The sequence below is a fragment of the Antedon bifida genome, chromosome 4 (assembly GCF_963402885.1).
Source record: "Antedon bifida chromosome 4, ecAntBifi1.1, whole genome shotgun sequence".
Taxonomy (NCBI): Eukaryota; Metazoa; Echinodermata; class Crinoidea; order Comatulida; family Antedonidae; genus Antedon; species Antedon bifida.
Genome location: NC_136229.1, coordinates 29,082,527 through 29,089,870, shown reverse-complemented (window position 1 = coordinate 29,089,870; position 7,344 = coordinate 29,082,527). Strand labels below are relative to the sequence as shown.

The 7,344-nt window shown below is 33.3% G+C and overlaps 1 protein-coding gene across 1 annotated transcript in view; it reads right to left on the bottom strand.

Moving 5' to 3' along the window:
• LOC144840230 (autophagy-related protein 9A-like) overlaps positions 1-7,344 on the bottom strand; it is a 209,063-nt gene that overhangs the window by 117,962 nt on the left and 83,757 nt on the right. The gene's annotated exons all lie outside the window — the stretch shown is intronic.

Genomic DNA, 7,344 nt, shown 5'->3' with positions numbered 1-7,344 from the left:
GGCAGTATTTAATTTAGGCTACATAATTTTAAACAGATTGTTAAAATTGACGTAATTTTCAGTCTATGATCAACAACCTATGCCAAAAATAGGTTCAGACGCCGAGATAAAGTCCGCCCATCCGTTAAATTTCATGAAACTCATGCATTCAGGCGAACAATTTATTGGTTAACTAGATGATTGTTTAAAAGGTTTATTTTTCTACCCAACCCTAGAGATCTATACCAAGTTATTAAATTAATTTATGGGCTTATAGCTTCTGACTTCTAGTATGCATATACCCAGAAATACTAATTTCTTGTTATTCTGCATAAATTAATACTTCATAACCATTTAAATTCTCTAGGCCATCACACACCACATCCACACACCCGTAATCAATACAGTCTATGTTAGCTTAGCAGAACATTTGTGTCTATTTAAATGATTTGGTTGTTACCATTACAAAATGTCAGTCGAAGTCATTTGATGATATGCAGAGTTTATGCATGTGTGTACTGTTTTAATTTATATGTTCTTGAAATAAGTTTAGAGAGAGAGAGTTAGAGCCGATGCCGATCTTTTCAAACCGATGATTGGCATGTATTTCCCGCTACCCTTTGTAAACATTCAATGTAAATGTGATAGAATCAATTAGACAGACGATAACAGCATGCAAAAGGTCTATTGTTGAAAAAAAATAACATGTGAGCTTAATTTACATGGAAATTACCCCTGAGTTGAGTTACTGAAAATAGAAAAGAAATATACAGGTAGAAGTGTTTCCTATTCATACAGCTGTGTATAATTGTTTGAAGATTATCATATCTGGTCCGGGAGTTGAACTTATTAGGTCAGAAACTGGACGCTCAGCCCTGGGGATGACATTTAAAAATTATGAAAGTAGAAAAAAAATATATAGAACTACTATATATAACTAAAAAAAAGGTAAAATGTATTTTTAGTTGCCGTTATGGTTACTGTACTTTTTATAAGTAGTATTCATGGTCAGATTTCCGAGGGAGTGAAACGGTCGAAAAGCCAGGGCCAAGTTAAAATTAATATGGACAAGTAAAATTAAAGACTATTGAAAACGAAACCAAGGGTCACGTTCTGTGCTTTACCTAGCTAACTGTACTCAACAACTTTCAGGAGTCAGTTTCCGTTTTTATCTGTCATTAAAAGTAATTTTTTATTTGATTTTTTGTTTCTTTTGGATCAAACGGTCAGTTACAGCGAGTCAAATGGCTGAGCGGTTAAGGTAGGGACACCGTTCACCGTACAATATCGGCATGGTCGACTCGCTCCTAGTTCTGGTAATGGAACGAGTCTTCTCGGATAAGGACAATCAACCGAGACGAATGGGGGTTACCGCGTTGAATGGTTCGCAAAATAGCCCATGTGCCGGATACTACCTATCGGATAATACAGTTCTTAAAGACATAAGATAAAATAAATAAATAAAATTCAAATAAATTAAGACAGAAACTGAGCGAGAGGGCGTGCTATAACATATTTTTAAAGTGTATTGAAGATACAGATAACTTTGTATTTTTGAATTCGCAAACAATCAGGATGTTAATTTTTTTAAACTGTGGACTTTTAGCGCAAAAAAAACTGACTTGTGTAATTAATTTGTAACTTTTGTAAAGGAGGGTTTATTGCCGTTTAACAACAATATTTAATTTACTATCATATATTCTAACTTTGGACATTTTCCAAACTAGCAATAAAACTTCAACATTTTCCGGTTGTAAATCTAACTTAATCATTGAATCGTAAAACATTATACAGACAGAAAAACAGGTACAAAATTAGCCTAAAAGAAGTCGGAGAAATCACCTCCATTACAGAACAGGTATAAATATTTAAGTTTTTGGCGTTAGTATATCAGTATCATATGAACAGTTTACCATCTGAATGTCACTTTTTGAAAGAGGAAAACTTGCTCATGCATTTTATAAATGTACGTCCATTGGCACGTGTTCCTCTCATAAGATGCGTTGTATTGTCGTTTATTTTTGTTATAGATTATATATACATCTATATATTGGGTTCTGCTGTTCTCGTAATACTCTGGGAAAGTTCGTTCGTTTCTGAATTAAGTGTTGAATAAACCTCTATCAAATCCAGACTTTAGTTCCAGACTAGAAGAAGGTGCACTGTAGGTTCAATTTCTTGTCTGGTTGGATCTGGTAAAGCCGCTTGCCTGAAAAGTATACTTTATGTAATCCTATTGGTATGTTTGAAACATAAATCATAATACTTTTGAAAAACAGTAATATCAATTCCCCAGGCACCGATCGAATGTTTTGGAATTTCAGTACATTTGTCGTTCAATGCTTTATACATGTGACATTTTCTCAATGTTGTTCTACTTTCTCTCTTGAGAATAAACCTGTACCGAATCCTGAAAAATACCTACAATCATGCATTGTAAAGATGGAAAGCGAATTTCCTTTGCTTTACACTCTTCGACATTAATGTTTATTCTAGTTATGATGATTTATTTCATAGCACTACTAGTTTGCAATTCCCGTGTTATACAAGTATCCAGTACTAAGAACCAATATTTCGAAATATTAAGAGGAGGGGCTTAAAGGCCAGGTGCGGGAAAAAAATTTCTATTGATCATACATTCCAATAATTATCGATCTATAGTTTCCCCTATGTTTCATAATTTTTGGGATTTTATTTATGTTACACAAGCTTGTCGAAAATAAGCACTTTCTTATCAGTTCAAATTACACAGTAAAATCTCTATTCTTTTGTACACAAATTTTGTAAATAGAGAGGAATTTTAAAAAGCTATGAAAAATAAACGGTGTGTTAAAAAATGTTATCAGATGACTAAATATAGGTAATATAACTTGAATTTTACATTTCTGGTACTGTTATTCAACTTCAGATTTTTATTTTCATACTATAGCAAAAATTATCCACCGTATATCCACCATCTTTTTTCACCTTCTAGGGAGTCACCAGACATGTTATTACATTAGGTTAAACTACCTAACTACTGAAAAAAAGTCTTCCTGGTTTTTATGGCAGAATGTTGCCAAAATTTTGTATTTGACCATATTTAGGGAAATTCATGTTTTTTCGTCTTGATTTCTGTTACAAATATTTGATTTATGTACAATTAACCAGATATTATATTTAAAATCCATGCCTGTACCTGAGCTTTAAAAAGAGTAAAGTATGAACCGCAATGAACTTATTCTCATTCTCTCATTCTTTTTTATAGAAGTTGTATGCTACCGTCCCTACCTCCTACCTTTCAAAACGGAATGCATTTCAATTTTGTCTGTATTGAGCAGTAATAATATTAAGATAAGCTAAACTATTTTCAAACTTTCTGTAAGACTTTTAGATGTAAACCACAGATGGAACTGTTTTAAGACATAAGCTGTTAAATTCCCAGTAATTTCGATTGCTTTGCTATTCTAAAGTTTAAATGGAAATTAAATAAGTAGACTTTTATAAGTTTCCCTTGAGAACCAAAAAGATTAAATAAAATCCCATAAAGTTTATTATGGAATTCCATAATCTTATACAAATAAACTTCAGTTTCCCTTCAAATGATTTTTAAGTTGTAGTCAATTTACAAGCAAGAAAACTTGACATCACTTGTAACTTTTCGATATCAGACCACTTTAAAGATAATAAAAGATGAAAGATTGATTTTTTTAAATATTATTAAACTTTTATGCTGTACTTTATACTTTTTATAGTTGATAATAGAAGCGCATGCACAATATTTACACGGTTTCTTATAAGGCCTTTATCCCAAAGTTATACAGTTAAAAATAATATATCAATATTTTAATAAAGTGTATAGTTACCATTATTATGCCATGTGTTAGTTGCCTTCTGAAACCCAACCTTAATTTTTCTTTATTTAGTAGGCCTACGTGTTTAATGATGTGCGATACCGTAGATCATACTCTATTATGTTTCAGGATGTGTTATTTCTTTAAAAGGGGGCAGTTCCGAGGTGAATATTATTTTTGCTTTTTGTTATAAAAGTACAAGAAGGTATAATATCCTCATTGTACATTACTTGTTTTCCGATAGCCAGCAATAGCTATAGTTTGTTGGTTTTTAAAGATATACATTTTCCGTCCGATAACTTGTTGACTCATGGATAAGAACAGATGACTTGATCGTGACCAGTGGAAGCTTTCAGCTGGGTTTACATTCATCGTTGATCATGCTTCTACTGATCATGATCAAGCCAGTAATTTTAACAGTCTGGTGATCTAGTTGAGCACGCTAGAGAAATATAATTAACCTAGTTTAACATGATTAATTATTCATAAGAGAGAATCAATGAATCTGCATTTGTTCATGATGCGATCTATATAAATAGTCATTCGTTACCATTTAGTCACTGAGATATGTTTGATTATTGGTACCAATAATAACTTGCTAACATTTTTTTTCTAGATGGCATAAATTATGAATTTACAGAGGGCGCTATAATTTATGACGAATTTGAAAACATTTTGATATCAGGTACAAGGGCCTAGAAAGTGTGCTTGAGTTTATTACCCGTTAGAACAGTATAACATACATGACATTATAAACAACGTTCTGGTAAATAAAAGAACATTTAAATAATATTAGGTAGTAGACTACAATATTATTATAATGAAGAAAGAAATGTATTCAAACGTTTTGGGGGAAAAGATGGTATCACAGTTTACCATTCGGCAAGCAATTCCAGAGTGTCGGACCAGTGACACTGAAATGGCTCCGGGGAGCGTGTAGCAAACAGCCACTTAAGTTGACGTAATGAACGTGTACATTAATGTACCTCTGCGTCTTCTAGAGTACATACCACACAGAGCTGTTTAGATTATTTTATTCACTCTATTTTTCCAAATTTCTGAATCCACTACAGACGCTTAAGGCACACGCGATTCAACATTACTAATCACTTGCCGGTAATAAAGATGATATAATTATGATTGTGCTCATTCTAATCCTACAGTTCCTGCCTTATATGAACATGTTGAACTCTTCATCTACAATTGATCATGACACATCGTCTACGTTCGCTGACCGATTCTTCGGGAAAAGAGCAAAATCACGAACGAGTGATAGCAGTAATGCAGCAACTATCCACCCTCCTCTCAAGCCCCCAGGCCCGCCTCCTTCACATCACTCATTAGGGCGAACTGTACAGTACTTTTTGTCGTTCGTGCCAAATGTCAAACAGTTGGTTTGTAATTTAATTGCAATTATGCCTCAGCTGATTTGTGGTAAGTGAAATAAATGACATATATCTAATTTAATTGATAATTTATTTGTGAGTTGTCTTAAAAGCAATTTGGAGATAATGAAAGTTATCCAATTTCTTATGTTAGAACTTTGCTTTAGTGATTAAATGATCATAATAATAATCTTGTTTCCGAGGCATTCGAGTAATCAAAAACGGGGGAATCCCTTGGCGGTTGCCATGTGCGTTACTAATAACTTTTATTTGTAAAGCTTTGTACACAATTGGACGTAACCGCAACGCAAGTAATTTGACCAATCACTAAGCGATGGATAATTAGAACTGTCGCCTGCGATTGGTCAAATCATTTTCGTTGCGCTTACGTTGTTTCGTTGCGTTGGGAACCAACCATAAGCTTTCTATCAACGTAAAGCTAGTTGTTCTGCGTTCTGAAAACTGAAACATCAGAGGATGTGCATGCTGGCCACTTGTCGGAAGTAAAAGTATTTTCAAGTTACCGATACGGAGGTTATGGCCTATAAATATATGTTTAGGCCTGCACCTTTTGTTTCTTTCACGATTCCCATTCTGCTTTGCCTCTGACGAAAAATAAGTGGAGTTATCAGGGAAGAGTTAAATTACTTAACTCTTCCCTGGAGTTATTAGCAATGCTGTTGCAAGTGTTTATATTTTTAAATAACTTATACATTTTGTACCCGGGATTGACCTTTTAAAAACGAGATTCAACCGGAATACAAAGCCAATACGAAAGTCTATAAGGTTTGACAGCTATTATGATATATAGAAATTGCACTTCATGCAAAATGGAAGCGTATTGTTGTCTGTGTACCCCTCGTTAAAAAAGTGAAGAACAAAATAACAATACAGTTAATAGAACGACTCTTACTATCATCAGATAATATAATACCTGGATCTGGTTCTGGATCAGTTAGGGCACGCGTAACAATTATTCAAAAAGGTTCAATGCAGTTCATATTCCATTATTGTATCCAAAACCAAAAACAAACTACAAAAAATTAGCTTATCATAGAGGTGCCAAGGTTTGGAATGACGATAACTATTAAAAATATGAACACTGTTTCTCTATTTAAGAAACTGTGTATTCAATGTAGGACCTATACATACAAGTATTTATACAAGTAGTATTGTATTCAATTGTATTAATTTTGTAGTTGTATCATAGGTTTGTGTTTGTTTTGCTTTAACTGCAGTAATTATTGTCTGTTCTAGTTTATTTTCTGCATACAAATACATACTTTTTGTACACGGCCTTACTGAAAAACAACTTTAAGTTGAGTTAAGTGAGAATCATGAATCAATAAATCAATAAAGCTTAAATTATTATTTGATGAATAATAGTTAATTTAACAATTGTTATGCCTAATATGGACGTGGTGGTTGACATAGATCTACAGTATAGAATGGTATTTTACAGAAGTGAAGTCACCCACTAGTGATAGTTAAAAACCTCAAGAATTAGCATGTTACTTTTACAAATTAGTACAGGAACATTTCTGGAAACGGATCCTTTCAAAAAAATGTAATTGAATCTACGTTGATCTGTGCTCGCGCATCCAATGTTCTGAAACGTGCCCTTAAGTTAAAAAAAAATTAAGTTTGTCAATTTTCAAAAGTTATTTGCGATTGTTGTTTCAATTCTCGTATGATAATTTATGGCTGACGTTTATGAGCACTAAATATATATGGCCCGTTGTGAAGATAACAAGACACGTAGGCCTACTGTAAATCTATTAAAAAATCGCACATAACTATTGATTGCATGATTTTCTGTCTGAGGTGAGGATTGTGTACAAATCCGTATACTTCTGACTTAATCTTGCTTACGACAGACAAACATACAAATAAATAAACCAAGGCGGAGGATATGCTTAGGTGTCTTGTAGGCCTATAAGGGTGCTGTATATTAAGCTTGGTTCCTCTTTGAACGCAGCGTAATCTTAATGCAGTAATTTGACCAATCACGACGCGATAAGTCGCACACTGTCGCTTGTGATTGGTTAAAAGTTATGCTGCTCCCCACCAGCTCCTTAGCTCCTTTTAGTAGATTAAAAGATTTAAAACGTTTCAGAGTTTTACATGCATTTTAAATATTACATAGG